Source organism: Piliocolobus tephrosceles, chromosome X (genome assembly GCF_002776525.5).
Source record: "Piliocolobus tephrosceles isolate RC106 chromosome X, ASM277652v3, whole genome shotgun sequence".
Taxonomy (NCBI): domain Eukaryota; kingdom Metazoa; phylum Chordata; class Mammalia; order Primates; family Cercopithecidae; genus Piliocolobus; species Piliocolobus tephrosceles.
In genome coordinates, this window is record NC_045455.1 from 39,757,455 (window position 1) to 39,778,765 (window position 21,311).

A 21,311-nucleotide genomic window follows, 5' to 3' on the forward strand; every position below is an offset into this window, starting at 1 on the left:
GGTTAGATTGCTGCAGACTGCTGTGTTAGCAAGGAGGGAGGCTCCGTGGGCGTGGGACCCTCCCGGCCAGGTGTGGGATATATTCTCCGGTGTGCCGGTGTTACAGCACAGTATTGGGGTGGGAGTTACCCGATTTTCCAGGTGTTGTGTGTCTCAGTTCCCCTGGCTAGGAAAAGTGACTCCCTTCCCCCTCGTGCTTCCCAGGTGAGGCGATGCCTCGCCCTGCTTCAGCTCTCGCTGGTCGGGCTGCAGCAGCTGACCCGCACGGATTGTCCGGCACTCCCAAGTGAGATGATTCCAGTACCTCAGTTGAAAATGCAGAAATCACCGGTCTTCTGTGTCGCTCGCGCTGGGAGATGGAGACTGGAGCTGTTCCTATTCGGCCATCTTGCTCCGCCCCTCCAGGATGTACTTTTTTTTTGAGATGGAGTTTCACTCTTTCACCCAGGATGGAGTGAAGTGACACGATATCGGCTCACCGCAACCTCCGCCTCCTGGGTTCAAGCGATTCTCCCGCCTCAGCCTCTTGAGTAGCTGGGATAACAGGCACGCACCACGAGGCCCGGCTAATTTTTGTATTTTTAGTAGAGACGGGGTTTCACCACGTTGGCCAGGCTGGTCTTGAACTTGTGATCTCAGGTGATCTGCCTGCCTCAGCCTCCCAAAGTGCTGGGATTACAGGCGTGAGCCATTGCACCCAGTCGGATGTACATTTTTAAGAGATGGCATAGGTATAGTGCTTACCCCAGAACTTGGTATGTATGATAAGCACTCAATGCTACTTACTATTAATTTTTAATTTTTATTAAGAAAGGTCATTGGGTATCAACTTACTAGATCAGAGAAATGGGTATTTACTTTAGCTGCAGCCTCTCTTACCTGAAAAGTTTGGGACATAAATGGAATTGGTGGGCTCTAGCCAACCAAATCACATTAGCAATGTCTAGGGACCAATGGGAAGAGAGAAATGTATACAATGTTATTTCCAAAATGTTCTGATAACATATGTTTTATAACATAAGACAAATATTGCAGATTGTTTTATGACTCACATTCAGCGTTCTCCACTTCCCTTTGTAGCAGAGGTAACCAGTGACACATGTAGCTTTTTCAAAAGCAGTAAATACTGAGTAGGTATTTTGTGATAAATGTAATGCTAGGCTCTGAAGACAGAAGAGTTGAAAAAAATAGATTCCATATTTTCTCTTATGGAGTTTTAGTGTAATAAGGATGGCAAGTGCTCAAAAAAACACACAATATACAATTATAAATTATGTAAGTGCTATAAAGAAAACATAAAATTGAAAGCTGGGAGATGGATAGCATGCTCGATCTTCCTGGTTTGCCCAACGCCATCCTGATTTTGGCACTGACTGTCTCACTTTCTAAAACTCTCTCAGTCATGGGCAAACCAGGAGAATTACTCACCACAGAACCAGGGTGGGAGCCCTGACAGAGGTGAGCAGCCTGAAGAGTAGGAATTGAGCAGCCTTAGAATTAATAGGAGCAGCCTCAGCTTTAATAGAAGAGCATTCCTGGAAAATGAGCAACTGGATAAGGCCCAAGATGGAAAGAGCTCAGTGAAAAGGACCAGAGATAGGGGTTGGGGCTTGAAATGAGGACGGTATGGCAGGTAGATTGTGCTGTGCCTGGCAGACCATGTTGGAGGGTTGGGAGAAAATGGATTTTTACCTTAACAGCAAAGGAAAGATTCTAATAGGTTTTGGGCAGAGGGACGACCAAGCTCAAAAATCCTTTATGGATCATATTTTAAGATAATCAGCCTGACTACAATGGGGATAAATGACAGGAGGTGGAAAATGGAAATGGTCAACAGTGGGTGGATTTGAGAGGAATTTTGATATTTGAAGACCATTAGTTTTTCATCTCATTAGGACAGAACACCTTAACAATGGTACTCAAAATGTGGTCAGCAGCATCAGCTGAGAATCTGTTAGATCTGCAATTTCTTGAGCTCCTGTGTAAACCTACTGAATCAGAAACGGGGTGTGAGTCTAGCAATCTGTGTCTTTCAGATAGATCCAAGTTCAAATCCAAGTTTAACAAGCCCTCCAGGTGACTCTGATACCCAGCTGAAGTTTGGCAAGCATCAAAAATTCAAAAGTCAAACTTAGAAAGGATGGAAATTTGGTAATGCTATCACTCCACTTGAAGGATAAGATTCTTCCTAATAATAGATGTAGAGAGAGAACAGAGGTGTACCTTGTTTTTATTGAGAAACACATCTTTTCAGATTCTGGATTGTATTGCCAACAATGTACTTCTGGAAGGATAATTAGCACCTTGAGAGAAAGGTATTTAAACTGTGATTTGAAGGACAGAGACAAAAATAACTAGTGTAAAATTTATCAGTAATTGACCAGGTGCCTTCTATGTAACTGGGTGATGAATGGGGAGAGCTAGGTAAAATAATGATTGTTACATGAAAAGAAAAGCCGCAAAACAGATAGTTTTCAGTACTACCTGAAATCAAAGTCCCTTCCAGTCCTGTATTTCTGGATTCCACTGACAGAATAAGACTTTTAACTCTTTGGTATTTAACTCTTTAGTATTTAGATTCAGATGTCTATATTCAAATATTTGAAATCCCAAGCTAAATTTTTGGTCTCTACTTTATTTTATTGTGAATTTTTTAATGTAAATGGTAGTTTTTTGATACATAATAATTCTATACATTTATGGGGTACAAATATTTTTGATACACACATACAACTTGCAATAATCAAATCAGGGTAATTAAGATATCCATCACATCAAACATGTATCATTTAGTTGTGTTGGGAACATTCCAAATTTTCACATCTATTTTGAAATATACTATAAATTTTTATAATATATAACTGTATATTACAGAGAGTATGTATACATACTATACAGTCACCCTACTGTGCTATTGAACACTAGAGCTTATTCCCTTAATCTAACTGTATTTGGTGTGTATTAACCAATCTTTCTTCATCCCTCCTAGCCCTTACTCTTCCCAACCTGATAACCATCCTACTTTCTACCTCCATGAGATTGTTATTTTAGCTCCCACATGAGTGAGAACATCCAATATTTGTCTTTCTGTGCTTGACGTATTTCACTTAACACAGTCTCCTCCAGTTTCATCCATGTTGCTGCAAATGATAGGCTTTCATTCTCTTTTTTGGCTACATGACATTCCATTGTGTATATGTACCATATTTTCTTTATTCATTCATCCATTGACGGATTCCATATCTTGGCTCTTGTAAATAGTGTTGATTCCATATCTTGGCTCTTGTAAATAGTGCTACAATAAACATGGAAGTGCAGCTATCTCTTTGATACACTGATTTTCTTTCTTTTGGATATATACCTAGCAGTGGGATTTCTGGATCATATGGTAGTTCTATTTTATGTTTTTTTTAAGGAACTACATACTATTTTCCATAGTGGCTGTATTAATTTACATTCCCATAAAAGTGTACAAGCATTCCACTTTCTCTTTGCATCCTTGTCAACATGTTCTTTTCTACTTTTTTGATAATAGTTACTTTAACTGAAGTGAGATGGTATCTTTTTGTGGTTTTGATTTGTGTTTCCCTGATGATTAGTGATGTGCATTCTTTTTATATACCTGTTGGTCACTTGTCTGTCTTGAGAAATGTCTGTTAAGATCTTTAAGTGCACATGAACAGAAAGATATTATTGAAACTTGATGAGATGGGACTTGTGATCTACAACAATGAAAGGCCACAGCTTACCAAAAAGATAAAGCAAAACTTAGTAGAAGAGAATTCTACCCTGCATGAAAATTAAGAGTTGACAGTAGAAATATGTTGGAAAAAAAATTTCATGTAAGAAAAGCAACCAGATATGAGAGTAATTTTGGAAGAATACCACAAACTTCCAGACGAGAGAGAAATTATAAATTACAGTTTCCTGGAACAGATTAAGTAGTGGGAGAAAGACAAAATCTGTTAGTGATAGGAAATCTAATTATTCTTACAGCTCTAGAAAGTCTTATTTAATTCAATAGCTGAGTATAAAATACGTTTTCTTAATCCCAATTTTGTCCCTCAGACAGGAAAGGAAAACCTGGAAATCTATTACTCTGTTTAATTTTGACTAACAGAGAAGAAGCAGTTTCTTACGTAAATCTACTCAGGACTTTGGGAGAGGTCATTTTGTTGCAGTAATTATAATAACAAAGGAATAGATATACGTCTTTCCTGAACATTCTTTTGAAGATCATTTATTTTTTGGATGTGGATATTTACGACATGTCACTCATTATTCTTAGATAACACTTTTATTATTCTAAATGCCATCTAAGTCAACTGCTTCATTCTGGCAAGGAAGGAACAGAACTTCATGGAACACGTGCCTTGGATTGCTTGACCAGGTGCCTTCTATGTAACTGGATGATGAATGGGAAGAGCTATAATTATTAGATTCCAAGTATCCATAATAGCCTAGAATTTGCCTAAAATGTTTCTCAAACTTTAATGTACATTAGAATTGCCTGGAAGCCTTTTTAAAAACACAGAATTCTGGGATCCAACCCCACAGTTTCTGTTTTAATAGGTTCAATGTCAGGCTGGAAAACTTGCATTTCTATCTCGTTCCCAGATGCTGATGCTGCTAGTTTCCCAATCACTTTAAGAACTGAGGACATAATGAAAGAAAGTACTTCAAGTTAAAGCCCCTGTAACTAAAATCTGCCCACAGCGCAAGTGAAATCAGTGACACAGTTCTCTTTCTGCCTAAAAGAGAGTCACTCTCCAGCTTCTCAACACTGTCTACACATTAGGAACCCCTGTGAGATGTTTTAGAAACACCTGTGTCCTGGCTCCCTCTGCCCCACATCTGTTTGAATTAATCTGAGCTTCCAACCTGAACATCAGTATGAGTTAAGAGTACCCACGTGCAGCCAGCATTGGGAATCACTGACCTTTACACTGACGGGTCTTCAGTGTTTAGCTCTTCAACCTGATCCTGTCAGCATGATCCACCAACAGCTGCCGACTGGGCAAGTTACCCTCAAACTTTCCGCTAATTAGGTGGTAGGCACTAGTGAGGGGCTAAGCATAATAAAAGGTTCCTTGGTTGTAATAAGAACTAATTAACTAGATTGCAGTTACAATTATCTAGAAAGCATCACTTTGAGATGACAGATCAAACACTAAGCATTTTTACTGCTGTCCTCATTATCAATAATAAACGTGTTAAACTTTTACAGCATAATCAGGAAAAAACAACCCTTCGGATGCACTCTTCAGATAAAGAGGAACCACGGTGCTTACACACATGATTGCTAGTTTTTCGCTTTCCACCAACATTTTTCAGAGGTAATAATGTATGTAGTGCCTGGGAAAATGCTTCTGAAGAAGACAGAAAGTGAGAGAGGGGATAAAACTGTAACATCTGTTGTAAAGGACAGTACACAGTGGGTGCTCAAATTTTACTGACTAACTTCATGAAGTCAAATTATGTTAGGCAACTTAACTTATTTAAACAAATGTAAGCCCTTCTGTCAAATAAAAATATTTTCCCTGGTTTTGAAATCAATAGGATTGTCAATTTTACATATATTCATTAGTATCCAGTCTTTAATATTTGTATTTGTAAAACTAATGACTGAATTGATGCATATGACAACAATGGGCAAGTGACTTTTAATTGTGTATTGTTTATTTGGTTATAAGTTTCTTTCCTTATTTATGTAACTTAAAGGAACCACTTCTCAGATCAATATGCTAGCATACCAAGAACACATGTTGTATTATATTATTTTTCCCCTGGACCATATTCAGAAAAATGGAGTAATATTTATATATTTGATAAAACAAATGTGAATAACATAATTTCAGTTTTAGTTTTTATTAAGCCCCTTCCATTCTATAAATACTAATAACACATTATCTGTGTTTTCAACAATGAAGAAACATTATCTTAATGAAAGGGATGTATATATTATCAATTCACCTTCAAGCAAGTAACATATTTAACTACTGTCAATATTATATAGGTTTATTTTTTAAGTTGATCACATTTGCATCTAGATAGAGAAAAATGTTCATCTATATCTCTAATGGAACACTGGCTTTTTCATAACTATGACAAATATTTAAATATATGACTAGATCTTTAATCAGAAGTTCTCAATATTTACTGCTTTTATCTGACTCATTTTTCTAAATTCAACACAAAACTTTCATAAGAACAAATAATTTTATGCAAGCAATTTATTCTGTTTTGCTAAATAATAGATTTCAGTACCTGCAACAGAGAGAATCTAGAAATATTGAAGGAAGAGTGAAGAGAGATCATCTCAGAAACTCGGAAGATCGCTTGTAGAATTCAAGTGCTTGGTAACTACTGTGGGGAATTTTCACCATTTAACAAGACTGTGAGCAATAACCTCAAAAAGCCATTTTTTAAAGAGTTACTGTATGTGCACTTTGAATGGACAAAGGGATAGAACTTTAATGAGAGCTTGTATAATCTGTGACAATGCAAAATAAAAAATGGTAAACTAGATATTTGTGCATGCATCTCCAAAATTAGAAAAAAAACTAATTTGCATAGAAATTTATCAAAACATTAAGGATGCACAACTGCACACTAACTTCAGGGACTCCATTTGTCCATTTCAAGAATTACATTGGACTTACACCATTTTTTGATATGTGTATTAGGTTCCTTCTCTCTACCACTCTCTCAATATATATTTTTAATATATACACATACTAATGTTAGATGTAGATACATATGTGTGTGTGTGTGTGTACTACATACTACAGCTATATGTAGTTTGAAATCAGATAGCAAATATAGATGCTGATTTTTAACTTTTAAGAATTATTTTCCAGTTTTCTTGTTGTTTAATACTCTGGGTTGTAATAAATAAGGTATGAAATAACATGTATTTTCTTTTATAACATTAGCTCAAGCCCAGCAGCTTAAAGAATACTCTACCTTAGTAGATGTTTTTGAATAAGATATATAAAGAAGATATACAATGAATGATTAGTGATTTTATAGCTTAGTGACCCACAAAGGCAAAAAAGACAGAGTTATGAGATAGGGATAGGATGAGAGAGGATGGCAGTTATAAATGCCTTCATCTTTGCACAATTCTTAGCATATAGTGTGTGCTTAATAAATATTTATTCTAGGAGCAGATTCAGGTATATATACAGCATTATAATTACAGATTTTCAGATAAACTGAAAATGGGAAATAAGGCCCCTTATGGATACTAAACACAAAATTTTAGAACTAGCAAAATATAAGTCACTTAAATTACATCCACAAAAAAACAAAAGTGCTGATATATACAATATTCGTTGCTCCTCAAATCAAACCATATTTGTTAAAACTAAGATGTACTTTCTGACTTATCTGCTCAATAGGAAAGCTTTTCTGCACTCCCTACCTCTGTCTTCAAAGCACTTGTCGCCTACAAACTAATCATTTAAAGAAATAAATTATATCATGCTACTTCACTATTCACATTTTTCCAATACTATCTCATTATACTTCAAAAACAAACAGACTCTGTATCATGGACTACCAACCCCTGCATCATTCGACCTCTGCCTACCAACTGAGCTTTTCCAACTCATCTTCCCCTCTTCTCATCCATTGTACTGGGACCCTGTTAGTGCCAGAACTACATGGTGTTCTGTTTCCCACCTCAAGATCCACAGGGACACAGCTCACTCTGCCTGGAATATCATACTTCTCCCTCTTCACCTCACTCATTCTTCATTTAGGTCTCAGCTGATTCTATGAAGAGACTTTATGCCATTATCCTATGGATAAGTAAGTGCCCTAGTATTATTTTCTATTATTCACTGCCATTCCCCTTTATAGTATTTATTGCAGGTGGTAATTATATAATTACATGTTTATTTGGCCATTGCCAGTGTCCTCCTTCATAGCAGGAACACAGAGGGGAGGGAACTCATCTGTTGGGCTCTCCACTTTATACCCAATACCTAGCTGAAAGCCTACCTTGCAGCAGGTGCTCAATGTTTCCAAGATAAATGTTTAAATTATGGTTGAAAGTGTCAGGATTCTGTTTAAATTAGTCTTTAAGAGAAATGACAGTTTAATGACAAAGAAAAATTCAATTCTAGTGATCGCCATTCTAACTGGTGTGAGATGGTATCTCGTTGTGGTTTTGATTTGCATTTCTCTGATGGCCAGTGATGATGATCATTAAAAAGTTAGGAAACAACAGGTGCTGGAGAGGATGTGGAGAAATAGGAACACTTTTACACTGTTGTTGGGACTGTAAACTAGTTCAACCATTGTGGAAGATAGTGTGGCAATTCCTCAAGGATCTAGAACTAGAAATACCAGTTGACCCAGCCATCCCATTACTGGGTATATACCCAAAGGATTATAAATCACGCTACTATAAGGACACATGCACACATATGTTTATGCGGCACTATTCACAATAGCAAAGACTTGGAACCAACCCAAATGTTCATTAATGATAGACTGGATTAAGAAAATGTGGCACATATATACACCATGGAATACTAATAGCAGCCATAAAAAAGGATGAGTTCATGTCCTTTGTAGGGACATGGATGCAGCTGGAAACCATCTTTCTGAGCAAACTATTGCAAGGACAGAAAACCAAACACTGCATGTTCTCACTCATAGGTGGGAATTGAACAATGAGAACACTTGGACACAGGAAGGGGAACATCATGCACCAGGGCCTATCATGGGGTGGGGGAAGCGGGGAGTAGCATTAGGAGATATACCTAATGTAAATGACGAGTTAATGGGTACAGCACACCAACATGGCACATGTATACATATGTAACAAACCTGCACATTGTGCACAGGTACCCTAGAACTTAAAATATAATTTAAAAAAAAAAGAAAAATTCAATTCTATGTAATTACTCCTCCAAAGCTAAGGTTACTACAAAGAACCAACAAACATGTGAAATTGGAATAGTGAAAATGAATCCACGTTGGTTTCCATGTATGAACCCTCAAAGCCAGAGTGAAAGTGAAATATTTTATTCACTTTGTGTTTTAAATTTTAGCGTGATAACACTTAACATGAGATCTACCCTTTCAACAAAATTTTAAGTGTACAATACATTATTTTTAACTATCGAGGGCTTATTCTTCTTAACTGAAACTTTATGCTTGATTTAGTAACTCCCAATTTTTGTCTCCACCCAGCCCCTAGTAACCACCATTCCACTTTTTTATTCTACGAATTTGACTATTTTAGATATCTTACGTCAGTAGAAGCATGCAGTATTTGTCTTTTTGTGACCAACTTATTTCACAAAGAGCATAAAAATCCTCAGTATTCATCCATGTTGTCTTATATTACAGAATTTTCTTATTTTTAAAGACAGAAGAGTATTTCACTGTATGTATTACCACATTTTCTTTATCCATTTATCTGCCGATGGACACTTAGCTTGTTTCTACGTCTTGGCTATTGTGAATAGTGTTGCAATGAACGTGGAAATGCAAATATCTTTTTAATATATTGGTTTCTTTTTGTGTTGATATATACCAATAAATGGAAGAACTGGATCACATGACAGTTGTGTTTTTAGATTTTTGAGAAAAACTCATTACTATTTTCAATAACAGCTGCACCATTTTGCATTTCCTCCAATAGTGTGCAAGAGTTCTAGTTTCCCCATATCTTCACCAATATGATTGTCTTTGGTTTTTTTTTATCTCAATTTTTAAATTTGAATTTTAAAAATCTCCACAGATATTATTAAATTCAATTTTGGACAATGCCAAAATCAAGCTCTTCATCTTTTAAAAATATTTGTGAATGAAATAAATAAAATTTTATATTTAGCCTTTTACTCCAAGATAACAGGTACACTGATGATTTCATGAGGGTCAAGTGGTAGTTGACACTTTCAAAAAGTGAAGGAAATCACATGATGAAAGAAAAATAATATAACTGATTGCTCAGAGCAGGGTCACCATTTTCATTTTTAATTTGCAATGCAAAAGGGAAAAATGCTAGATTTTCTTTTCCTTTACAAAGTCTACTATTTAAGTAGGAAAAGAAAACAGTAGTTAAAAACTATTTAACAAATATGGTCAAATGACAGTACAGATATTTAATAACCAGGAGCACTGTATTACATGGATATGGGCTCACAAAGTGATCTTTAAATGATTGGAAAATACAAGTGCTCTTGTCTGCTGTTCTGAAGTGCACTTGTGTGAATCAGGAACTGCAACAAGAGAATTGCTCTTGGCTTCATAAATACTTCCTATAAACTTTTGAAACCCAATTTGCATATTTATGTATAGTTGCCACAAGGGTAATAACTGCAAATTGTATGTGAACTCTAAAACTCCAGGCTCCTGGAATTTTTCATCCCTAATTTTGGTTTTTGATAAGCTTTTTATCAATATACGATGTAAACAGCTTTCATTTATAGATATATTAAGAGGATAGAAAAAACCTAAAACTTCATTTTAATAAGTTTATTAAAAGAATAAAAAATTCATAACATTATTCTTCTTAAAGCCTCCATTTTCCTGCTTTAGGGAATGTCACAATAGTCATATATACATATGGCTGCATGGATGGGTTCTATATAGGGATTGGTATCCTTCTATTAAAATTTAACCATGACATTTTTGATTGAATTTCCCAATGACCTCCAAATAAGGGGCTTTCTCAGGAGACAAATAGGGTCAGATCTGTACTGTTAGCTAATCCAAGTACTTTTTTAATAAAAGGAGTTTTAAATAGGGCTTAAATGCAGATTGGAAACTGAACCAGCTCCAAACCTACAAAGAGATAATGATAAAAAGATAGAGACAGAGATGGAAATAGAGACAGAGATGACAGAGACAGAGACACATACAGGGTCGTTAGATATATAGCCACAGAGAGACTCATGGATATATGGAAAGTACAAGCCAAACACAATCAGGCACTTTTCAGAAGTTCTTAAGTGTTTATATTTTTAAATTACACAAATGTCTTCCTTAATTATCTCACGGAGATGATTACTTTGTCAAATCCAGGCTGAAATACAATGCTTGACCGAATGTGACAATACATCAAAAAACAATAACCACTGGCTGGGCACTGTGGCTCATGTCTGTAATCCCAAGAATTTGGGAGGCCAGGGCAGGAGAATCCCTTGAGGCTAGGAGTTTGAGACCAGCCTGGGCAACATTGCAAAATCCTGTCTCCACTTATTTTTGTGTTGTTTTGACACAGGGTCTCCCTCTGCCGCCTAAGCTGGAGTGCAGTCGCGCTATCTTGGCTCATTGCAACCTCCACTTCCTGGGCTCAAGCAATTCTCCAGTCTCAGCCTTCCAAGTAGCTGGGACCACAGGCGTGAGTCACCAGCACCCAGCTACTTTTTGTATTTTATGTAGAGACGGGATTTTGCCCTGTTGTCCAGGTTGGTCTCAAACTCAATAGCTCAAAGGTATCTGCTTGTCTCGGCCTCCGAAAGTGCTGGGATTACAGGCATGAGCCACCATGCCTGGCCAAAACTGTTTTAAAATTTAAAAAACTTATCTGAGCATGGTGGTGCATACATGTAGTCCTGAGTGCTTGAGAGGCTAAGGCAGGAGTATCGCCTCAGCCCAGAAGTTTAAGGGTTCAGTGAACCATAATTGCACCACTGTACTCCAGCCCGTGCAACAGAATGAGACCCTCATCTCCTTAGTAAAAAGCAAAACAAAACCAACAACAACAACAAAAGCAGCAACTACCAACAATAGTGAACAGTTTGGGGAAGGCTAAAGAGAAATACTTAAAATTGAGTCCTCCATTTATTGTTTATTTGCACAAATCTGCAGGTCACAGCCTTTGCTCTGGCAAACGAACATTTCGTGCATCTTCAGTGAGAAGGTTATTATTTCCCAGTAAAAGGATTCAATATTGATACTAATGTCAGGAACAGCGTAGAAAAATATACTCTTGATTTTCAGATTTATCTTACTTTTTTTCTGCTTTCTTTTTGACTCAAGAAGTGTCCCCTCTCCATTTAAGAATATCCCTCCATGTATTCTCTTCATATGATTCCTTCCTAGCTCCTGAAAAAGAATAACCCAGTATTGTTTCTGCTTTTGCTTCAAAATGCTCGAATTCCTTCAATCTTTGAGCAATTATTTGCCTTTATTTTTTATTTTGCTAAGGAATTTCACTGGGCCTGTTTTTTCTTCTTCCAGTTTTATACAACACCCACTATCCCTGAAGATTGCTTTTTTGCCAAGTTCCTACCTGAAGCTACTCTCCATAAAGTTTTCCAATAATAATCAAATGCAGTGGCTTTCTAAATCTTCATTTTCTAGCCAAAGCTATCCTAACCAAAAAGAACAAAGCTGGAAGTATCACATTACCTGACTTCAAATTATATTAAAGTCTGTAGTAACCAAAATAGCATGGTAGATTAATGGAATAGAAGAGAGAACCCTGAAACAAAACCACATATTTACAGCTAACTGATTTTTGACAAAATTGGTAAGAACAAACACAGAAGAAAGGACACTATTTTAGTAAATTGTGCTGTGAAAATTGGATTAACATATGGAGAAGAATAAAACTGGACCCCATCTCTTGTCATGTACAAAAATCAACTCAGGATGAATTAAATATTAGAATATAAGACCTGAAACTCTGAAAATACTAGAAGAAAACCTAAGGAAAACTCTACTGGACAGCGGTCTAGGCAAAGAATTCATGCCTAAGCCATCAAAAGCACAGGCAATGGAAACAAAAATAGACTAATGGAACATAATTAAACTAACAAGCTTCTGCACAGCAAAAGAAATAATTTACAAAGTGGATAGACATCCTGTATAATGGGAGAAAATATTTGCAACTATGCATCTGACAAGGGACCAATAACCAGAATTTATAAGGAACTCAAACAATTCAACAAATGAAACCCAAATAATCCCATTACAAACTGGGGAAAGGACACGAATAGACATATTTCAAAGATGACATACAAATGGCCAATAAGCATGTGAAGAAAATGCTCAAAATCACTAATTATCAGAGAAATACAAATGAAAACCACAATGAGATATTATCTTACATCAGTCAGAATGGTTGTTATTAAAAAGACAAAAATAAAAGATATCAGCAAGGATATAGAGAAAAATAGAACACTTACATACTGTTGATGGGAATATAAATTAGTACAACCTAAAAGTGTGAAGACTTCTCAAGGAGCTCAACATAGAACTACCATTTTATTCAGCAATCCGTTTACTGAGTAGCCATACAAAGGGAAAGAAATTATTACATCGAAAGGACACCTGCACTCACATGTTTATCACAGGACTATTCACAATAGCAAAGATATGGAATCAACTTAAGTGTGCATCAATGTATGACTGGCTAAAGAACATGTGGTATATACACATCATGGAATACTATGCAATCATAAAAGATAATGAAACCATGTATTTTGCAGCAACATGGATGGAGCTGGAGACCATTATCTTAAGTGAAACTAGTTGCAGACACAGAAAGACAAATCATGTTCTCACATATAAGTGGGAGATAAAAAATGTGTATACATGGACATTGTTTAGCTCCTACATATAAGTGAGTGGAATTATAGAAATTGGGGATTCGGAAGGGTAGGAGAATAGGAGGAGGGCGAGGGATGAGAAATTACATAATAGGTACAATGTATATTATTTCGGTGATGGATACACTAGAGGTCCAGACTTTACTACTATGAAATCTATCCATGTAACAAAATTACACATGTACCCTATAAATTTACACACAAATTTGAAATCCTTATTCTCATCCTAAGCACTATTGACCAACCATTTTTCATAGAAGAATAAAAGAACTTCTTGGCATCATGAAAAATTGCCTTCCAACTTATTCTTTCTACATTTTAGGTATTTTTTCCTTCAATTTTAATTCCCACTTCCTTTTTTCCTTTTCCCCTTTAATTGTGTCTCTCACCTTTATTCATTAACTTTCTTTTTGACATTCTATTCATCTATTTCTATAATCTTCATTTACTGGCTCCATGTCAAGTATGTCCAACTACGTATTTCCAATGGCTGCTGAAGGCCTCTTGGATGTGGCACTGACACACTAAATGAAGTATACTTAAACAAGATGTTTTATTCAAACTAGACCTTCCCTTAAGAATCTTCAAAACATTTCAATTATCTTTGACTTTTTTCCGTTTCATAAATCCTTTTTCATTTAGCACTCAAACACAGTGGATTGTATTCCACAGTGTTATTCACATCCACTTCTTCCTATTTATCACTGCTGCCACTACTCAATTTTAGGCCTTTACTAACATAGTCTTTTCCATTCCCTTCCCATTCAATGTGTCTGTTGTCTTGTCATCAGAGTTAACATCCTTAAGTATAACTCAGGTTATATTTCCTCTACTAAAAACTTGGAGTGCAGTGGCACTACCATGGCTCACTGCAGCCTTGACCTCCCCGGGCTCAAGTGATCCTCCTGACTCAGCCTCCTGAGTAACTGGTGCACTACCAGCTAGGATTTTTTCGTATAGACAGGGTCTCATCATGTTGCCCCAGTTAGTTTCAAACTCCTGAATTCAGGCAGTCTGCCCACCACAGTCTCCCAAAGTGCTGGAATTACAGGCACAAGCCATCACACTTGGTCTCCAAAACTTGTAATAGTTCAAATAATGTTCAGACTTAATATGCCATTCATAGACCTAGTTTGTGTGCATAACAGATTACCCCCAAAACTTAGTGTCAGTGAAAAAACATGTATTATGTTCAGGTGTTCCTGGGTCAGGAATTTGAACAGGGCATAGTGCAGATAACTTGTCTTGCTCCACAGTGCCAAGGGTCTCATCTGGAAGACTTGAAAGCTAGGAGCTGTATGTGTCTGAAGGCTCAGTTACTCACATGTCTAGCAACTGATGCTGGTTAGTCCTTCCCACATGGGCCTTTTCATGTAGTTTTTCTGCATGGGCTAGTTTGGGCTTCCTCACAGCATGGAGGCTGACTTACAAGGCCAAGAGTCCCCATCAAAAGGCAGTCAAACAGAAGCTCTAGCCTTTTGATGACCTAGCCTCAGAAATCACAGAGCATCACTTGCACAGTATTGCACTATGAGCTGGAGCGGTTTTGGACTCACCCAAATTCTATAGAAAGTAGAATTCACATCTTTATGGGAAATTGCAAGGTTCTAGAAACATGGAGACTACAAATAATATTGTGGTCATTTTAGGAAAATGTGATCTGCCAGAGATCTCCACCAGCTGTCCTTAACCTGTCTTCTCAGCTGGTTGTTATACTAATTCCTTATGAAACATTTTTCTTCCTCCTACCCTGACCCCTCCCTATATATCCACCCTCATCTTGAGGTTAAGCATAGCACTGCTCTTTTCTGAAATTCTCATCCGAGCTAAGCTTAGATAAGCAAAGGAGGGGAAATAAGTAAAGATAGGTCCATTTACCTTAAGATACTGACCTGGAATTACAGACTTTATACCTTAAGAGATTGCCAATCTTAGTAACAAAAAATTTAGGCTGTAAATTCTTCATATGGATAGAATCAAAAAGTGACACTTTTTGTTCAACGAAGTCTACTTCTCACATGAGCTGTAATGACTCTTCCCATCCCCAGTTTTGTTTCCTATCTCAAATATTTCTACTGCTTTAAAGATAATCCTAAATTGACCCAGCACAAACCTGGACACAGCCTGAGAGAAAAAAGAGCCATCAACTTGGCAGAAGATATCAGTTAAAAACCGAGACACATGAGACACATAGAATACAGAAGAAAAAAGAAATTCAGTGTCCATCTGAAATGGGCTCAGTTGGCACCTTGAGGGAAAAAATAAAGACCTATTTCAAATCATCTTCAGGACTGTCTACATGTCTGATAGACTAACAGATGATACTTTTACTGATGTCATATAACATCTCAACTTTTTATTGCTGAAAAAACGTAACGAAGGGGTTAAATACATTTACTTTTGTACCTACAATCTTGGCAAATATCAAAAATGTTCTGCACTTTCCTTACTCTATATCTCTGCTCCTAACACATTTGCTTCACCTGGAACAAGTTCCTTCCAGAACAGACCTGTCAGTCTTTTGTTGAGCTTCCCAGGCTACAGTGCAGTGGCTATTCACAGGCGCAATCCCACTACTGATCACAGGAGTTTTGACCGCTCCATTCGCAAACTGAGTCAGTTCACCCCTCCCCAGGCAACCTGATGGTCCTCCACACCTGGGAAGTTAACGTGTTGATGCTGAACTTAGTGCAAACACCCAATCGGCTTTGCAAGTTACAACCCAAAATTCTGGTCTCAAGTAATCTTCCTGCATCAGCCTTTCGAGTAGCTGGGACTACAGGCATGAGCCGCCAGTCCCAGCATCATGTCAATCTTTCTATGTTCCATTCAAATGCCATCTTTTCAAAAGGAAATGATTTCTCCCGCTGGCAAATGTCCACAGTGCTTTTGTGCCTCCTTTACTGCATTTACCACATGGATACTACAAGGCATTTTCCTTATCATAGTCCAAGTTGAAATGTCCTAGAGAGTGAGTAATAAAGCCTCTCTTCTTACTTCCCATGGCACTTTAGACAATGTCTTGAATGTATATATTTCTCAACAGAAAGTTTCTAAATTAATGCATAATGAATTATTCAAACTCATGAATAAGATTTTGGTGCAACTATATCTGGGATTTTGAGTGTCATTTGTCTCCTGCTCCTCCTAAAACAATATACCAAAGCTGAAGAAGTTACAGGTAAAAACAATAACAATAATCAAGATTTTGCTTTTGGAAGAAGATGAAATTCTTTAAAAATGAGAAACAACAAAATAAAAAGGTTGGAAAGACAAAACTATAAAAATGCAAGAGACTGTATGCTAACTGAACTCAAGTACGTACAATAAATTTCAGCATATTGTTACTTTTCAAAATCCTTTGTAACTTAAAAAATAATAAAATCAAGATGAATGAAATGAAATTCTTGACGTGTGGCTAAATTCTGCAGTAAAATATAATCTACACTGTGACCAAGATGCTGTCGGTATTCCACTTCGCTTTACTAAGCTTTAAACATTTTTTTTTTTAACTATAGATGCTGACCTCCCTTTTCTTAGAGGATATACTTTAGAAAACACACTACTATAATTTCTTCCTCTGCCCCTTTCAGACATAAAGCTTCTCCCAACCTCTTACCAGTTTTACAACCCAGGAATGCCTTTCTCAAGGACCAGAGAACCATCTATTTAGAGTGTAATCATCAAGAAAGACAATGTCCCTATCTCCCAGTCTCTATGGGAGAGTAGGAATCTAACTTTAATAGGTGCCAAAGAGCAAATGCAGATGACCTAATGATATTAACCAGTCAGTCACCTAACATCCTCCATTTCTTTCCTACCAGCTCATCCCCATTCTTAACAACTCTCTGTCTTTTGTTTCAGTGGAGTTTAGTTCAATCCCTCTCCCTTATTACATAGTCTTGAATAAAGTCTCCCTTGCCTGTTTAACTTCATCTAGTGCAATTCATCTTTGGCAACTGTCACCTCAAATAATTATTAATTTATGTATGTAAGATTCAGAAAGGGGGGGTTAAGAAAAATAATGATTTTAACAATCCATTGTGAACTAGGTTCGTTAAAGGCCAATCCATATCCTTCAATAACTTGTCACTGGATGTGGTTATCAAAGACGAAAGACTAGGCAGAAGTAGACAGAAGGTTGAATCCAGGATGGAATTTATTTATTCATTTAGTCCATAATATGTATTTGTTTATCAACTTTTAAGTACTAGGCATTGTGAATAGGTATTTAACATTAAAAAGATGATACCTGATTTCCTCCCACATGGACCTCACAATCAAGACTTGGGTGACAAAATGTAGATAGCCATACAGTACAATGTGACAGATGCTCTCCTAAAAGCTCTGATACCAGTATGTATTCCTACTTCATCCATGTCACAACCTCAACTCTGCTTCCTTGTGTGCCTGATGAGGCAGCCCACACCTGACATCAACCAGCAGGTGGCTTCGTGATGAAGAGAAGGCAGAATTCCCAGATCCTAGTCTAGTTGTTTTGCTCCTAGTTTCAAGTAAGTAAACGTTCTCCAACCAGGTGACTATACTTCTGGGCGTTCTTCACTTAGTCCTCAAAGTGCAGGTTTTGTAAGACACTCTTCTGACTTCTGACGTTTTTTGTTTGCAAATTTAAATGTCTCTTCCACTTCTTATATTTCAACCCACATAGGTGAATAGTAATTAACCTCCAATTAGACTTACTCTGATCCTGAATGATTTGTATATTAAGGTTAGAAATAGGTATTAATGGGTGTCATTGAAATTTAGAACAGTTGACGAATAGTCCTTCTCAAAACTTATATTCTAGCACCTAAACATTTCTATTTTTAGGTCAGGGTCAGAAACTACCAGAAATTAGGAAATTCACAGCTAATATTAGTCACCTTTACAGTAGGATTATAAATCTGCCTAAAAGAGCACAGTTTTATTGATCTTTCTCTCTGTGAATAATGAGAGACAATCTTTCCTCCTGTCCTTGCTTACTGATTTAGTTTGCTTGTTGCCATGGTGACAAATCCATAATCTCAGGAGATCACTGTTTTGAACCCTGCATCTTTTGACCCTCTGAAACCAGCAATATAGAAAAGGTAGAAAAGCAAGCTCTAAAATCCCCTCAAGTGGACCAGTTTATGGAAATACCTGTTCTGCTGCTATGCTTTCAACTATATCTAGTATAAAATTGCATGTATTTTAAAGAGAAAAAAACATAATAGGGTTCAAGCTTTGCATTTTTAAACTATTGTGAGATGTTATGAAAAATTATGTTAGGACCTGTCCCCAGGCTTCCATGCATAACAGTTTGGACTTGACAAAAGGCATCATGATTAACTTTTAGATATTTGGTATTTGAGTTTAAAAGCATGAAGAAATACATATAAAGTAGGTTTTATCCAACAATAATCTTGCAATTCCTTTGCATGTTAAAATAAAGTTCCAAACAGAAAATGTTATAGAAAAGAAAAATAAATCTGCTTATAAATTATGACTTTAGGGTTGTTTTATTATTTTTGTTGTTGTTGTTTTGCTTAAAAATAAAAGGGAGAAAATCTCTTTGGGTTAGGACCCAAATTAGGGTATGAATGAATTGACCACATCTCAGCATAATTGTGTATACATTTACTTATTATTCATAAACTATTTATTGAGCTCTACCATGTGACAATGTTCTCAGCCTCTACACAAAAATGTATGAATTATGTCAACTGCCTTTGGTTTTATAAAGCTTCCACTACCCAAGTCAGGCGAAAACCAACAATAAACAAACAAATTCACAAACACACACACATGCAAGACAGTGTTGAGTAGTCATAAGTGCCAGGAAAAAATCAAATAATGACCTGATGAAGGTAACTCTGGGCATTTTCCAGAACAAAGAAACAAGCAAAAGAGGAGTACGTCTGGTAAACAGAGTGAGTGAAGGAAGAAGAGGAAAGGGAAGAAGTAAAGCCAAGAGAGGCTGGAGCCAAATCTTGTAGCACATTGAAGAGCACTTTAAAGAGTCTCGATTTTATTCAAGTGCAGTGAGAAGTCATGAGAGGACAGTAAACCTGATTAGTGTAAATATGATTAGATTTGCATTTCTTAAAGTAGCTGCTAGATATTTTGTTCTTTACAGCTATAATTTGTCTTTTGAAAAGTTACCAAGCAATTTAATATGGCACAGTTTTGTATTATTTGAACATCAACATGGACAGATCATACATGCATAACCCCAGTGCTTGCTGGAATGACATGTATGTGTAGACATGAAATCAGTGTGAATCACCTTAATTATTGCCAGTCTTAAGCTTCATTATTGTCATGTTGTTAATTATGATGCTTATAATGATATCACTACTGATGGTAGATACCATTTATTAAAAACTTACCATGTTTCAGATATCATACTACTTTGTATAATATACTACATTTAACCCTAATAATAAAATTATTTCATGTATACAATGTCTATTGTATAGAAGAAAAAATAGAGCCTTGGAATGATTCAATGGCCTTACTGACTTCAAGTAAAGTAGAAAATGAATCAGGATTCAAGCCCATATCCATCCAAACTCTTGACCATTGCACTTTTCTGACTTTAAATGTAATTGGGTGATTATTTAAAATTTCTTTTAAAAATATGAACCCAAAATATCTTTTGAATTCAAAGGTTAAATTGTATCCATAAGGTATATAACACCAATATTTAGTTTTGAGTAGAAATCCATTAGTATTTATTATTTTTTGTTCTCAAATATATAAGATTAGAACAAGTTACAACACCGGTACTTTCACTTAATCTACTAAATTTTGGTTAAGGTAATACTTGGAGGTTATACTGATTTACTGAAATATAGTAAAAACAAAAAGTGGTCACCAACAGCAAGGATCCATTGTTAAATGAATGGTATTTCAACAAAGAAGAAAAAAATACCCACAAAACTCAAAAACTAAACCTACCAGTGTTTCCTGTCTTGATTTACAGTGTTCTGTCCCTGATAAATCAGAGTGAATAATTCACATTTTATCAATTTTCCAAATTCTAACAAGATAACCTTCTTAAAAACTAACTTTATATCTCCTTAATGTCTAACTCATCTAGTGTCTCTCTCTCAGAAAGACTGGGGCCTGGAATACAGCAAAATACTCTGTTTTTCCTGAAGCTGCAGTTGCTCCATTACCAGTGTTAGGCATATTCTGTTGGGCCCCTAGCCAGCATATCATAGAGGCCCCTTCTTTATTTTCTGCAGTTCAATTTTTGCTTAGAATGGCATAAATGTCTTTTAACTACAGTGCTTTACTTTCTGTTAGCAACAATCTTCTAATATTCACTACCTAATCTCTGTTTTTTTAATGAACATAATAATCATATACTATTTCTACCTTCATTTCTCCCTCTTGGCTCCCTGTCACCTGCATCAACTCAAGTTGACATTGCCCATCCACGCACATGGCTTTGGGGGAAAAGTAAGAAAAAAAGAAAGTACAAATTATTAAGTAACTTTTAGGCCTTCTGCTTTATTCTTATTTGATTCTAATATCTGTATTTTATGGCAATATATCTCTAACAGCTGTTTGATCAGTTTAACATTTAAGGAAAAAAATGACAATGACCTGTTACCACCTCCATTTAATGATGAAGCAAAATTAGTTCTCAAATCACAGAAACTATGGCCAACTTTCAAGATGTTTACTTTCAGCTAAAGAAAAATAAAAAGACTATTGCAAGGCCTCTCTCTTACACCCCAGCAC